This window comes from Carettochelys insculpta, chromosome 6 (genome assembly GCF_033958435.1).
Source record: "Carettochelys insculpta isolate YL-2023 chromosome 6, ASM3395843v1, whole genome shotgun sequence".
NCBI lineage: Eukaryota > Metazoa > Chordata > Testudines > Carettochelyidae > Carettochelys > Carettochelys insculpta.
In genome coordinates, this window is record NC_134142.1 from 94,842,099 (window position 1) to 94,859,022 (window position 16,924).

Genomic DNA, 16,924 nt, shown 5'->3' on the forward strand with positions numbered 1-16,924 from the left:
GCAAACTGCTTTTCTTTAACTCTACATCTGGCTACATTTTAAAAAGGGGACCACCACTGTTCAGTTACTGTCTAATCACAAAAACATTGAATGCTTTATTATACGTGTACCTGTTTTTGTATTTAAATATTAAAAGAATATGTAAGATCAAATATACTTTACAATAAATGAAATTCTATTTTTGAAGCTCTGCCTCAACATCTTTAATTTTTTCCAGTTCAGTGAATCAATAGCTTTTCCAAATATTTAATGTCATGGATCACTGGCTACAAAATTGTGTCATTTTAGTTAAATGGTTATTTGAGGACAAGGCTACAAGATAAATCATGTATAAAGGCAAAAATAAAATGAAAACACTGTTTAAAATGTCTGCTTTCCTTACCTTAAATAGTACATTCTCCATTTTGTGTTTCATTGACTATTGAAAAACAGCTCTGTGACTTCTCCTTTATGTTCTTTGTATAAATTCTCAGCACCTTTTCTGTATTTTAATTGTTCATAATAGACCATCACAAGAAAAAATTGGTAAGCTAGTGGTGGGGGGTAGAGGGAAGAGATGGACAAAGGTAACAACACTATAAGAATGATGTTGGTTCACTATATTTCAAAATATTCCACATTCACTTATTTTCTCTATAGGAGAAATATTAATTTCTGCCCTATTTTAGTATTGGTCAAGTTACCCAAGTCCACTTTAGATCTTCAAATCCGGATGGCCTATACCCCAAGTGAATGCTAAGAGTAAAATTCTGAACAACTATTTCCAATGATAGCTTGTTTTGGAACAAGAGACTAGCTGTTACCACATGAGCTTCAAATGACTGCCTCTCCCTCCTTCACAGACAGTCATATGCTAGAGTCTGCCTCTGATATAAGCACCTACTATTTGCATTGATGGGATGGGTCCCTTCTTCCCACTCTCCAACGTAACAATGGGAGAAAAGACCACAAGGGCAAAATGTTCCCCATTTGAGAGCTCAATTATTTTCACATCCACTCTTCTACATACAACTGATTGTACTTGCAAAAGTACCTGCAAAAGTGGCTGTTCAGCCAAATGATAAATTTAAGGAGCTAGTGTTTCATGGTTGGCATAGAATGCATGCATTCCTTTGTAATTAGCTGTACATTCAAAATTAGAGGCTGTTTTAAGGCTTACAGAAAATATGGCCTAGGCGCAGTTGCAGTCTATACATGGTTATCTTGCAAAATGTGTGTTCTCAGTGAAAATCAGAAACAGGACAAGGTTACACTATTTTCCTTTTTGGGAAATAAATGAAGGCCAAAATTTTCAAAGTTAGATACACAAATTAGAAGATTTTTTCTGTAACATATAGTGACCAAATACAAACTTAAAACATGAATGTTGCTGTATAAACTAACAAGAAAAGGGACAGTTACCATTGTATTTCATGCTTCATGACAGTTACCGTTGTACTTTATCCTTCATGTTTAAACCAAAAGGTGATGAGGAAAGTTTCATATCATCACATGGTAAAAAGAATGTTACTGTACAACTAGTTCCTGACTTACGAATGGGTTGTGTTCTGAACACCTGGTCATAACTGGATTTGGTTGCAAGTCAGAAATACCCTTATACTGTAATTCCTCAAGGTACGTGACGGTTGCATTCCACGAAACACTGGTGTACCTTGAATTTCACATAAGTCAGGGAAAGCTTGGCTTGGGGCCCTGGGAGAGGGCAGGGGGTTAAGCCTTGGGTGGGTTAGAGTGGCAGAGGTGGTGGGACGGTGCAGTTGAGCTGGTGCTTGCAGGAGGACCCGCGCAGCAGGGGGCTGGGGTGGGCGTTGAGCCTGGCCGGGGGTTGGAGCCGGGGCTTTGGGGGATTGTGGACGGGGAGATTGGAGCTGCAGCCGTGCAAGCCAGGGTTGGGAGCCCCAGGCGCAGGTTGAAGCCAGAGCCCCGTGTGCCAGGGAGTATGAGCTGGGGCTGTGGGGGATTGCAGGGGGTGACTGGGGTGAACTAGGGCAGGGGGCTTAGCTGAGGGGGTAGAGCCTCTTGCACCTGCAGCAGCTGACAGCTGGAGCATAGTGCGTGCCGGTGGGAGGGTGTCAGCTGGGGATGGGGGTGTTGAGCCAGGCAGGGAGGAGGTTGAACGGGGGTGGGTTGAGCTGGCAGCAGGGATAGTACCCCTGCGCACTCCAGCAGCAGCTGACAATCAGAGCCCCAAGCATGGGGGGTGAGCTGGGGCTGCATGAGCGAGGAGTTAAGCCGGGCAGGGGGGTTGGATGGGAGGTGCACTGGGGTGGGGTGGCTGAGTGGAGAGGGATTGGAGCCGGAGCCCCATGCATGGGGGGAGGTGAGCTGGGGCCGCGAGGGGGGTTAAGCCAGGTGGGGGAGGGGCTGAATGGGGGGGGTGCACTGGGGTGGGGTGCTTGAGCAGGGGGCAGGCTGGAGCCCTACGCCTGCAGAGCCAGCTGTGTGTGTGGTGGGGGGAGGATCTGGGGCCACACAGAGGTTGTGGGGGTTGGGTCTGGGTCTGTTGGGGTGGGGGCTGGGTGGGGGGAGCTGAGGCCTAGGTGTGCAGAGGGGTTGGAGCTGGATCCGTGGGGGTTGGAGGGTAGCCCCAGGAGTGCAGCTGGAGCCCTCTGCTGGAAGAGGTGAGCTGGGCTGTGTGCAGGGAGTGTGAGCTGGAGGTTGGTCGTAAGTACGAATGGTCATAAGTTGATGTGCTTATAAGTCAGGGACCACCTGTAATTTATTAGTCCTGGTCGTAAGCCAGAATACCTGTGAATCTTCGCCAGTGTTCAACTGTGTTTCAGCTTTAATAATAGCTAATCAGGTGCACTGCCCTGATGACATTTTAATTGACAATGGTAACATTATATGCTTATTAACTATTGATAAATACTAAAGTAATTAGATTACATTATGGACTAATGTAGATGGGTATATTTTGTATCATATTAGCCTGAGTTATACATTCAGAAAATGATTTTAAAAAACAATAAAAATATTAGACTGTTCAGCAAGCTCTTTGGGATAGGTCTTAAGGCTTAGGTTTAGTCCTGTCCAAATTTAAAAACAGTATAAATGCATTCCTACACAGAGATTTTCTATTCCAAATTTCAATCCTAAAAAAACCATTTTAATGGTTTAGTTATACATCCCTAAAGAAAAAGAGGCACATAAATGAGGACAACTGAAATAGCTCCTTACCCCTGTTACTACTTCTGCAATAAGTGTGTGCTTCTGTACTGCATTTTCTCTCAACCTTATACTTAAATGAATGGAACATTTGGAAGTATTAGGTGTGTTGAGCCTTATACAAGGAACATACATAAATGTAATGTGTCACTCAGTGTACTGAAATTTAAACAGTTATAGAATTCATGGCATTGGTTCATGAAAATATTTAGGACAAAAGCTTTCAACACAATTTATTACAAAACCTGTTGCTCAGAATATCCTATCTTTATATTGACCAAGAGGCTGTCCTTAACTGTCTGCTGAAGACCATGTGGGCACATCTTGATTTCTGAAAGGAAGCAAACCAGTCATTAATAACTGATTGCTCACAACAATGCTAAGAAAATTGGCTTCTCTCCTGCTGAGAATATTGGAGACTCAAACAAAACTGGTTCCTCCACTACTCCTTCACAGTGAACTCATGGCTGATGGAAAATAAATTTGCAGGTTTTGACAAATGCATCAACCAATGAGTGGGAGAAAACAATTTATCAAGGAAGTAAACTGATCATCCTTTGAACAGCATCAATCTAGCCCAAAATAATTTTGAGAGTGGGTAGAAGTAGATATTGCAGAAAATAAAGCCTAAATAACAATGAAAATGGTTCACAAGAGCAGTGTCAGTATCAGAACAGGATACTTTGGTAATTCTTTGCTGGATAATGAACACCAAACAGTCCTGTAGAACCTTAGGGACCAACATATTTATTAGGCCATGAGCTTTTTTGAGTAAGACCCACTTCTTCAGAGGAAAATGGATGATGAATGTAATTCTAAGATTTTTTAAAACAAAACGATCCATTATTGGTTAAAAACATACCTATACCGCTTAATTTCTACAATAAAGATTTAGGTAACTTAATACATGCTATTTGCATGGTTTATATGATCATATACATTCAGTCTTGTTCACCTGAATGTACTACTTCCGCACATTCAGGACTACATTCAGTTTAATATTTCTTTCAGAATGGGGTTTCTTTTGTGAGGGCAGTAAGATATTGTGACACACAGGCTCCTTAGCCAAAGGGTTTCCTGTTCTTTGAAAACTACACTCATCTCAGACCTGACAAACTCAATACACCAAACACATATCTTGAAAAATGGGATCTTGGCTCCTGTGACAAACTGAAGACGGGGGAGGAAGACATTATTATACAGGAAAGATAACTATTAATAAGTGTAGACACAAGTTCATTTTTTATAGTGAGTGTTGTCCACTCTCCTGATTTTATTGTAAGTCTTGTACAGTAGAAGTTTGATTATCCAGCATCCCTGGGGAACTTCTGACCCTGGCGGCGGGAGGGAGGGCTGGCGTGGCCCTAGTCCTGAGGGGGGTTGACCTGCTGCTGCCAGCGCTGGCAGCACAGAGGACAGCAACCCTGCAGCAGCTGACCTGGGAGGGAAGCTGGGCCCCAGGCAGCTGCCCTGAGTGCCAGTTAACAAGATGCGCCCATTATACAAGTGCCACATAATGCAGCTTTATTTTATTTGTATATTTCTTAAAGCCCTGGCTTCTGAAATCACAGTTATTGAATTTAATTTTGCATAGCAGGTGTACTTCTAGCTGTCATGGTTGTAGGACAAAGTCAGAAAATGCAAATCTTAAAGAACAGAAGACATATTAAAGATTGAAATAATATGAATTCTCAAAATCTCACTTTTAAGTTTCTTTTTCAAGATTTTGGGGGGCTGACATATGATTTCTGAATGCTCAGGGTTGGCAAAATTGCAGAGAAAAGAGCAAAGAGAATAAAAAATTGAAGTAATAAACTTTTAGCAGCTTGATTGCTTTTCAGCTGCAAAGTGCCTGTCATCTAACCCAGGGTTCCATCTTATCATATATTTACTACTGTTGTGTCCAATATAGTTTGTAATTCAGATTGTAATTCATATATTATGGGCCATATGTTCCTGCAGCTTGTGTGTTGTGCAAAAAAGTAAACAGCACCAAAGCATATTAGGAAACACAGCTGTACATCACAACCCCCAGATCTGCAAACGTAGAAGGAAGGGTGCCTCTGGGTTCATGGGACATTTCTATCTCCTGCATATTTGTAAGCATCAAGGAAGTCAACCAATATTAAATAACATACATCTTAAAATAGCATAACCTATTATATGTTATGTAGTGCTCAGAATATATTAAAAAATAATATAGTACATCATCTCCTCCCCCTGCCACACCACCATATTCAGCACCATCTGCACTTTGAAAGACTCCAAGAAGTTACAACCTGGTTTATATGGGAAGCTAACAGATAAACAGTAAAACCACCACTCTGCTGTAACCCAGGTTACCATAGCAGTGTTCTTTAAGAGCTTTAAAGGTATATCTACGCTGCAATTAAAACCCCACAAGTAGTCCATGACAGGTGATTCAGACTTATGGGACTCTGCTTAAGGAGTTGTTGAACTGCACTGTACACATCCTGGCTTGAGCTGCAGCCCAAGCAGCAGGGTCCTACAAAGTGGGAGGTTTCCAGAGCTCAGACTGCAGCCCACACCAGGATCTCTGCACTGTAATTAAACAGCCCATTAACCACAGTCACCTGGCAAAGGACAGCCATGTGTGTTTAACTGCAGTGTGGACATACCCGAAGACTTCTACAGATGCTGGTTTTACAAATATTAACAGGGCCAAGTGATTTAGATAATTGGATTTTAATTATGATTTTAACAAGAAAAAATTCTTCACTTACATCGTATTTTCCATTTCTACTTATTTATTCTCCCACAGCAAAGTTAATTCTCATTGGTTGGTATAAGTATTAACTCATACTGATTTGATTTTGTATAGCTACATATACCCTTTATACCAGATTTGGTACTTTTTGTGAATGAGTCGGAAGAACTATAATTTTCTTTATTTATTTAAACAACTATATAGTTTAATATATACTTACTCAGATTCTTAATTACTATATTTGTTTTTATGTTAAGAAACAGATGAATTATGTACTTATTTACAAGGTGATCAACTTTTTGCTCATGATTTAAATCAAACTGCTTTTGGAGGGAAACTGGAATTCAACTAAAATTTTGCAATCGAGCATTTTTAATTTTTTTATTAGTTGAATGAAACTACGTGATTTTATTTCCTCCCGCCACCACCATGCACTTACCAAATAATGAAATCTACATCTTAAACTACTCACTGAAGAATGCAAAATGATGCTGATGAACAGATTGGAAAAGTGGAAAAGTATACCTGCTAAACTTAAATACAAAATAATTAAAAAAAAAATCTTTTCTGCACAAAAGAAACAGAAAATTCAGACATATCTCAGCATTCACTCCATTATACAATCTGAAAATTATACAGCTATGCGACACGAGATCTTGATTTATTTATAAAGCTTGACCTCAAAAGTGAGGCTCACCCCCTGATTTTGTAGACAAAAACTCTATTTTAAGCTGATTAATACTTAAAGTTTGAGGGTTCATTAATCTGGAACTTTTTATTTAATTTACCTGAATAGAGTGGAGGCTTTAACATATTATTATAAATTAAAATTTACTTTTGAAAAGATTAGGTTTTTTATAAATTCAATTTAAATTTAAAAATGCATATATTAAATCATCTTTTATTTTTAAACTGATTTTTCACCATGATCACTTTGACTTCAATTACTTTCACTGAGTAAAATAAATGAATTTGTGTATAAATTTTACTTAATACATTTTCCAGTGTTTTTTTCCAGCCTACCTTTCAGTATATCACACAAGACTAGCTAAGCACTGCGAAAATTTACTGCAGAGAACAATCTTTCAGAAATAGAAGGATAAACTACCTGGATTTATAATTTTTTCCCTACTCGCTATGATAATTACTGCAAGGAAATATTGTTCTATTGATTTTTATTTTAAAGTTTACTAAAACTGTAATTAAGATTTCTTTCTTCTTTTTGGACTGAGCCGTCAATCAATGGATCTCATCTTTTATGCCACTGGTGAGCGAATAAACCAATCCGTGATCCGCACAGTAGATTATGGATATCACAAAAAAACTGCCAACCATAGGCATCGTATATTCTTTTTGGATCCTACTTCTTCTCGTACCTGGATACACTGACTCTCGAAGCAATTAAGAGCCTGTACAGTGGTTTGCCACCAGGAAAATCTGTCCTTAACTAAAGTTTCTAGATCATTGGGAGATATGCTACACAACTTCACGCTGGCCTTTACAATGTCTTTATAGTGCTTACACTGACCACGAGGAAGCTGGTCAGAGAAGACCATCTTTGGTATCCGTGTATCATCCATCCTCATAACATGACTACTCCAGCAAAACTGTTTGTTCACAAGCATTGCATCCATGTCTATGACACCACACAGTGTAAGATCCTCCATGTTAGGAATTTTGTCCCACTAATTCACATGGACAACCTTCCTCAGATGGAGTACATGAAACAGATCAAGTTTCAAAACATGGTAGCAATATATTGTTCATGACTCCAAGCCATACAGCAGGATATCCAGGATAACTACCTGAAAAACTGGTACCTTGGTATGGAGTTTAATACCATGGTCATTTCAAAGGCCAGGGGGTCTGCAACCAAAATAGTGATAAGAGCCATTTTTCCAAACTCAGTTACAAAATCAATCTTTCAAGTGCCGCAGTGCATGTGAATACAAGACAGGCCTTAACGAACAGCGTCAAACCATACTTTTTGTAACCCCTATTTTAAGAACAGCGCGCACACAATGATTTGTCCGAGTCAGAAACTTTATGTTACTTTCACCCCTGGACTGGAGAGCAAATGAGGACAAGGAAAATGTTAAGCCTGGAGATGGCTCTTAAGCAGGAAGGAGCAATGTTTGCATCAACCCTCTGCACCCCCATTCCATCCCAGGCTCTGCCCCCCTTGGCTCCCAAACCTGCCCCCCCATCTCCAGACTTTACCCACCTCAGTCCTTAAACATGCCCCCCACATCCCCAGGATTAATCTGCCTCATGCAATGAGCTCTTCCAGCTGCATGCCCTGTCCCAACCTGCCCACTGAACCTGGATCTCACTTGCCCACCTGCTGCTCTCCCCAGCATGTGCTCTGGGTCTCCCTGTCCTCCTCCTCTCCCCAATCTCTCAGGCCAGAAAGTGCCTGCAATTTTCCCAGCTGTGCCTCACTCAGTGATGCTGGCACCAGACTCACTGGTCTGAGGACCGTGTGTGGCGCTGGCCTGGGCTCTGTGAGAGCCTCTGAGATTGCACTGTAAGATGCAGCTCCAGGCTCTGGCAGCTGCTGAGCAAGGAGGAGCTGGAGGATTCCATACTGCCTGGATGCTGGCCCCTCAGGGAGGGAAGCTGCGCTTGGATCCCAGGAAGCCTCTCCCGGACTCTCCCTCCTTCTCAATGGGGGTCCACGGGTCTGGCAGGGGCAGACTCGCCACCCCTCCCCCAGGCTCTCTTTCTCACTTCCCCCACCTGCAGCGCAGGTGGCTCCCGACCCTGCCGCACTGTAATAATGGAAAGAAATTAATTGCTTTAATGGCTGGATCCCTCCTGTCACCCTACTGGCCGTTAAACCAATTAAATTTTGTTTCACGATTTCAGCGTGCATCTGCCAGGGCAGGGAGCTGTAAGAGGAGTGGCAGCACCTGAAGTTGCAACTGACTCCTTAGTGAGCCACATGAGGTTCGGGAGCCACAAGTTGCTGACCCCCATCGTAGGCATTTGGGCAATTTTCCAAAAGGCAGTGCTGGCTTTGGCTAACTGAGCTGATATGTCATGATCCACGTTTATGCTAGAGGACGGTACAGTTCTGAGGTTGCAGAAGCTGTCAACAGCCTTAGTGATCACTGGAGTGCTGGGTTCTCTCTCCATTGTTAAGATTACACATTAAATGATAAACACATAGTAAACTTTGTTTTACCTGGTATTGGATCAACTGGGACTCTCAAATAACAAGCACAAACCCAGAGCCATGATGTCACTTCCCTACTTCAGAGTGCAGTACTTCCACTGTTACAGGGAGCAGAACTGGGCGCATGAGCAACACCCCGCTCCTCAGGGACAGCCTGCTCAGTGCCGCCCTGCATCCCTCTGTGTGTGTACAGCCAGTGGGCTCCTCCACTCTCTTGAAGGGTGGCTGCCACTCAGAGCAGCTGCACATGCGGGTCCCACAAGCAATTCCCCACACTGCGCAGCCACGCGCAAGCCCCAAAAGCAGATCCCCATTCTGTGCAGCAACGTGCGAGCCCTGTAAGCAGTTCCCCAAGCTGCGCTGCCATGTGCAAGCCCCACAAGGGGTTTCCTGTTCCGTGTGGCCATATACAAAGCCCGCAAGCAGGGTTCCCCGCACTGTGTGGCCATGTGCACACCACGCAAGTGGCTCCCCATGCCACGCAGCCATGCGTGAGGTAAAAGGGCAGCAGCAATGGGGGTGGGGCAGTAGAACTTTGTTATGCGGGGGGAGAGACTGATCCCCCTGCCTGTACCTCCCCCCAGTTGCTCTCTATCAACCAGCATATTTGAACATCCAGCAACCTCCTGGTCCCAGGGTTGCCAGATATGAAAAAGTTTACTGTACAAGCAACTACACCAGCTAAGATATATTTTTATTTTCTGGTGCCATTACAGTAAGAAAATCTAAAAAATTTGGGTGACTCCGTTTATGATCACATCACATAGTTGTCACCATTAAAAATTCTATTACTTTTCTCTAAATATGAGAATTAAATGCTAAATTTGCAAATTATTTCTGATTTTACTCCCCTGAAGCAATCCAAAACTTCACCTAGCACTCCCAACTAGTAATTAAGTCAATAAGTAAGAGCATAGTTCAGTATGGTACTTAAGTGTTTGTTCAATTTTAAGCATGAGAGTAGCCCATTTTCTTCAATAGGCAGGGCTGTCCCTATTGGTACTGGTGCCCCATGCAGACCAGGCATCACTTCCCTACCTTCCCAGGGCAGGGCAGCTGAAGCTGCAAGGGAAATAGGTTGCCAACTCTCCTAGACTGAACACCATTTATCATAGTGATGTTTGGCCCAGGAGGGCTAGCAAGGGAATCAGGGCCAGGAGGGAGATGTGGGCTGGAGAAGCAGCAAGCAACTGCACATCTGGACAGAGAGAAGCAGCACTTTTAAAGGAAAAGGGCTGAGTAAAACACCATGAAATTTGAGGCAATTTATATTGACATACAAAAATACAGAATTTTAAAGTCCCATTTGCAAAAGTTTTAATTATTAATTCTACTTTCATTCTTTTTGCATTTATAAAAGCAGAGATCAAATCTGAAGCCATGCAAACCTTATGAGATTAATACACATTTCATCACCAGGTAGATCCCAACTCTTTATGGTTTTGCTATAACAAACTATGACACTATTTTTGTTGTAACCAGCTATAAAGCCAACCTTTCAAAAATGATTAGTTTTATTTTCAAACACAAAATTTTCCTGTACTAAATATGAAACCCCCAGTTTTTAAAACAACGTATAAACACTAGCTAGTTTTAAAACACTGCTTTTAAAAAGAAACAAATATACTTATTTTTAAGTTTTAGAGTTCATTATATTAATACTTAAATATCTCTAAGTATCTGTCATTTACAAGAATTATATACAGAATGATAGCTAGAGCAAATCATGCCTCTGCAGACGAATGAGCTTAATTATTATTGGGATTTTCAACCAGGTAAGTGTACATGAAAGGAAATTAAATGAAAACAACGTGTAATCTTGAAGTACCTTCTTTATTTATTTAATATCAGGCAGGTGAAAGTGAGACTTTCAGGAGCACTCTATATTTGATTACCATAGTGACTAGATGACCTGGTTATGGACTGAGCACAATACAAACAGAACAAAAAGGCAGTCCCTGCTCCTAAGATCTTACAATTTAAATACAAAAGTTAACTGATGGATATAGACAAATGGGGAAGTATTAGGAAGTAAAGGGACAGTACTGAGTAGTATGAAAAGCAGTGGTCTCAATTTTAGAGATGTTAATGGTTAACCAGTAGGGGCAGGAGCACCCCCTCCCTCCCACCAGAGTGGGCAGGTGGTTGCTCCAGCTCTATGGGGAGACCATAGGTGGAGATCGCTCCAGCGCAGACCCTCTGCAGCATTTTAGGTGAATGGAAAAGACTGTATTTGCCAAGATCAGAGAAAAGTATGTTGTCATGATCAAGGAAAAAAATGCCGATGGCCTGGACAAAAGGTTTAGTGTGTAGATAAGAAAGGGCACATTTTAGAGATTAATCAGCCAGACATATCCAGTCAATGATAATACTGTGATTATGCAGACAAAATGGGGGTGTTGAGAATGGATGTGATGGGAAGGGGAGAGATTAAGTCTGTTTTAGTCATGCAGGGGTTGAACTAAGGACTAGATATCCATGGGCAGAAGTCAGAGATGCAGGCAGAGAATTTGGTTTGGGCAGAAGGAGACAGCTCTAAGATAGGGGTAGAAGAATAGAGGTATATTTTTCCTTCTGCGCATTTACAAGAGACTTGTATCCATACTCCATTTGGCCTTTATGCTCTTATTTTCTGGGGTAAGGACCATTCTGCCACCCCAGAGCCAATTCACCTCAACATTTGTTTCCTCTGCTCATCTTCTTGCTCTGCACATTGTTTTCAGGACAATCCCACAAATGGGCTGACTTCCTATACTACAAAGTCTCTCCCCCTTCTGTCCTGCCACCTTCCTAGCCAAACAATTTACTTCTCCAATTCAATTAATGCACATTGTCCTCAAACCAAGCTACCTTTGAATTACTTCTCAAGTACGCCACTACTTCTGCTTCCACATTTTCTTCCAAAAGCAAATGGACAAATTACGACGTCATCATTCAGACCCTCAGTCAGCCTTTTCTTCCTCGTTCCCTCACTACAAACCTCTCCTCATTCTTTTGAGATGTAAAAAAATCCCATCTGCTTTCCTCTAACCACACTGCTTGCCCATGAAATCGCACTTAACCCTATTCCATCTCCCTCACACTCATTCCAACTTCCTCCTGCTTCCTCAAATTCTCACTCGCCACTGGAGCTTTCCCCGTTTAAAATGACCATAGTTTAGTTCCTCCCATCTTAACACCCCCATAAACACCACTTGTTTGTCCCATTCATCGTAAAACTTACTGAATGTACCGTTTACAATTGCCTCCTGCCACCTATCTGGTGTCCTCCTCGCCTGTAACTTCACTGAAACCTCTTTCATCGAAGTCTCTAATGTGTTCTTCACAGGCAAAGCTCATGATAAATCTGTTCTCATCCTTTATGACCTGTCAGCGGCTTTCACCATCATCAACCATGCTCTCTCCTGGTTCTCCTATGTATCTAATAATTTCTTGATGTTAGAGATTGTCCTCATCTCTGCCCCCTCCCCCCACCAACAATTTTCTGTGGTGGTCTCATAGGGCTCTGCTTTTGATCACCTTTATTTCTCCCTCAAAAAAGTTCTCTGCTAATCTATGTCATAAATAAAATTTAACAACCACCTTCATATGAAGGATTCAGGGCTGGTGGTGAAATGAAAAGGAGACGGTGACAAAATATAGAGCAAAGAAGGTGGGTGGGATATCAGCACGGAAGACAAAGTCCCCAAGGATGAGCATGGGAGAATAAAGAAGGGAAGAGAGAAACCTACTGTCTAACCAGTTTGTAGCTGACTGCAACATAGAGGAAGACAAGAGAAAAATCAAATGTATTGTTTTTCAACGGAGAAGAAAGATTAAAGAGATGACAAGGGAACAGTTGGAAGCACAGGAACAGAGGAAGAGAAACTAAATATCCCAGGGCATGATAGGTAAGAGAAGGGGATTATTTGGAATGGGAACCCTTAGGTCAAGACTTTTTTTTTTTCAAAATAAATACTATTGTTCAGTGTTTTGGGTTCTACTCACTTTCTTCCATGTCTGTAAGAAACCAGTGAAAATGCATTTGAATTAAACCAAAAGACAGAAATGTCCTTTTCTGTCTATAGCAGCCTACTTTCAAGTAGATATCAAAACAGAAGCCAGTAGGTTTGAGTAAATGTGGTTACCTACCTTTACATACATGAGGAAACAAAGCAAGCAGTTCTATTTTGCAATTGCTGGGGAGTTTTGACAAGTTCGGGAAAAAAGCATCTGTTAGAATAAAAAATTTACTAATTCCTTAAGTTGAATAAGGCACTATAGAACTAGAATTTGAAATTCAAATATGCTATATTGAAATTTCATCAACTCCAGCAAACCTTCACCTATTAAAATATAGTTTTATTATACACATTTTGACATGTAATATATTCAGTACTCATATTTATAGCTGCAAATATTAAAATATGCTTCACTATAAATTCAGTAATATTTCTGACAACTTAATCTTTTTAGGAACACAAACATGTCACATGACCAAAACACCTCAGTTATGCAAAACACAAAACCACAATGCTTAACGTAAACCCTCACCATATCAAATCACTACGTTAAACGCTAGAGTTACAATTCTTTCATGCCAAACATGTTTTCTTTGGTCAACACAGGTCATTCCTTTCTATCATTTCTCTTGCTCTGCATTTTGATATAAAAAAATAGTTCAATAGAAACAATACTGACACAACTGGGGGGGTCTGTTTGTATAACACACAGCAGAATGGATTCTTGGTCCATGACTAGGGCTCCTAAGTGCTATGGTAATACAAATAAAATAAAAATATGGCACTAAAGACATATGCAGATAAATAGTACTACAGGTCTTCTCCACAAAAAAAAAAAAATACAGATATCAACATAGCTTGCATTTTTAATGTCTAAAGTTCAGCCCCATTATGTTGGAAAAGATTTTCAGTGGAATGAGACTTGGTGCACTCTCCACTAGCTAATAACTACAAATAACATTACCTATAGGCTAAGATAAGTAATAGGACAGCAAAGCAAAGCTGTAGGATGGGCCAATTAAACAAACTCATGCTAACCTGCCTGCAACATGCAGGGACCAGCTAAACCTTTCAAGACGTATTACAAACCAGCTTTCTATAACCGCCATAACATTTTTCCCTCTAACTTTAGAAAAAAGGTAAACTGTTATTATTTTGTTTAATTTTATAATTATACATTTTACAAAAATTTCAGATTAATAATATTCAGCATAAAAAGGAAATAAGAATCAAGTATGAAGGATAATGAAGAATAAGTACACAGAACTTTAGACTGACTTTTGCTATTTGAATTACTGTATGCTATAGCATTTAAAAGTGATTTATTTGTGGTCAGTTTTCCCTCTTTTTAAAATCAAAGTGAATTTAGTAACAGACTGGCAGTCCTGGAAACAAATTTTCCACACAATGGCTACAGCATATGCAGTGAAAGCAAGTATGTCCCCACAAAGCTCTGCCAAGATACCTCACCCTTGACCTGGAGTGTCTGCTGTCATTCAGTCCTCGCCTTTTTGCCTCATCTGCCAACAAAGGAACTAATTAATGAAAACTTTGGGGGTGCCTTCTGTGATGTGGACACTTGTCTATTGGGAAATGAACTGAGACAAGATTAGTTTCACATAGGCCAAACCATGATTGTGTGATAGCAATTAAATCACCACAAGTCTGGATTGGATTCAAACCAGCAACCAAAAGATGTAAAGATTTATGAGCCTGATCCAATACCCACTCAAGTCAATGCAAATTAACTTCAAAATGGATTTGCATTGGGCCTTATATCCCTTAGTATTTCCACACCCATCCAGTGCCCCTGACATTAGATTTTTATGAAGACTGGATACCATCTGAATTAGGTCAGATGACATACAGTTCAACCCACTTCTCTAAGGGCTTGTCTACATTACCACCTTCCTTCGAAGGAAGGATGGTAATTAGGGTGTTGGGAGTTTACTAATGAAGTGCTGCCATGCATAAGCAGCACTTCATTAAGTAAATCTCCCCTCCCCCGACCCCCGCCGGCAACTCCGAAGTTTTTAACTTCGAAGTACCGGCACACGTCTTCAAAATTTTGAGGGGTAAGGTGACTTTGATGTTGCACCGGCACTTTGAAGTACCGGCAGGTGAGCCGCAGCTAGATGCATGCTGGTACTTCGAAGGTTAAAACTTCAGAGTTGCCGCTGGGGGGGCCGGGGGCGGGCACAGCGGCACGGGATTTGCTTAATGAAGTGCTGCCTAAGCATGGCAGCACTTCATTAGTAAACTCCCAACACCCTAATTACTATCCTTCCTTCGAAGGAAGGTGGTAGTATAGACAAGCCCTAAACTTCTATTGGGAAGACAGAAACAGAACAATTTGCCCAAAGCCATTTTCATAACACAATAATAATAGGGCTTTTATTTTGTCCATTCATACTTTTATGCTTTATTGTACCCCACCAAGAAACAAACATGTACAAAAAAAAAACAACCTCACCTTCCCATGAAGCCAGTGGGTATTCTACACAACAGTATCACCTGGGGAACAAAAAACTGGGTCCAATTAAGATTAAAAAATATCTCATTTCCTTTCCCAAAGATAATTTCAGAAGGAGAGAAGAGTTTTGATACTTCCTGTGGCTCTACGATATTGAGGTGCCTGTGGGGAAGTCTCTTAGACAACGATTATCAACATAGGACACTAATGTCATCAAAGTTGGGGGAGAAATCTGGCTTATGTTCAAGTCAATGGAAAAATGATTAATCTCAATGGATCTAGCATGTCAAAAGATGTCTTCATTGATGCTCCATATTGGTTATCTTCAGTGTACCCTCCGTCATTTTTCAGTGCACATGGTCCAAGCCCAAACTTCATGACCAATTAATAGTTAATACCAAAACATGCAGGCTACGTCTACACTAGTACACTATGTCGAAGTAGCCTATTTAGAAGTAAGAACATCGAAATAGGCTACTTCGACACGTATCGTCTACAAGTCCTCCAGGGCTGGTGCCGTCGATGTTCAACGTCGAAGTAGCGGTGGGGAACGTCGAAAGGAGCTGCCCCAGAAGGAAATACGGAGCGTCCACACACACAAGCACTCTCCATCAAAATAAGGGGCCAGCAAAGACTGCAGACGGGGTCACAGGCTGGACTAGCCCTTCTGGGGCAAGAGCAACTGCTCCCGTAAAGGGTCCCTCCCAGAAACACTCGGCCTGCACAGCATGAGGTCCACAGAGACAACAACCAGTTGCAGACCCCAGGCACGCAGCATGGGCCCCCGGCTGCAGCAGCAGCCAGAAGCCCTGGGCTAAGGGCTGCTGCATGCAGCAACCATAGAGCCCTGCAGGGGCTGGACAGAGCGTCTCTCAACCCCTCAGCTGATGGCTGCCATGGAGGACCCCGCTAATTTGATGTAGCGGGACGCGTATCATCTACACATGCCCTACTTTGATGTTGAACATTGAAGTAGGGTGCTATTCCCATCTTCGGATAGGAATAGCGATTTCGACGTCTCGCCGCCTAACATTGATTTCAATGTCAAAATAGCACACGGCGCGTGTAGATGTGACACGTGCTATTTCGATGTTGTGCCAGCTACTTCAAAGTAGCGGGCTAGTGTAGACACACCCGCATTGTGTCCCTATCAAACTACAGGCTGAACCTCTCTAATACGGAACGCTCTCATCTGGCAAACTCCATAATTTGCCATAATTTTAGTTAGCTGGACAATCACTTATCATGAGTGTGGCCAAGTTTCCTGTTGCCCACAAAATTTGTTTACTGCCACCAGCTCGCAGTGTCCTCTGCTGTTATTTAGTTGTAATTTATCCCTAAATGTCTTCTAAAATCCCAGTAAGCAGTGGAAGTGT

The 16,924-nt window shown here is 41.6% G+C and overlaps 1 protein-coding gene across 2 annotated transcripts in view; it reads right to left on the reverse strand.

The window, feature by feature from the left end:
• DNAJC24 (DnaJ heat shock protein family (Hsp40) member C24) overlaps positions 1-16,924 on the reverse strand; it is a 57,850-nt gene that overhangs the window by 18,231 nt on the left and 22,695 nt on the right. The window lies entirely within an intron of this gene.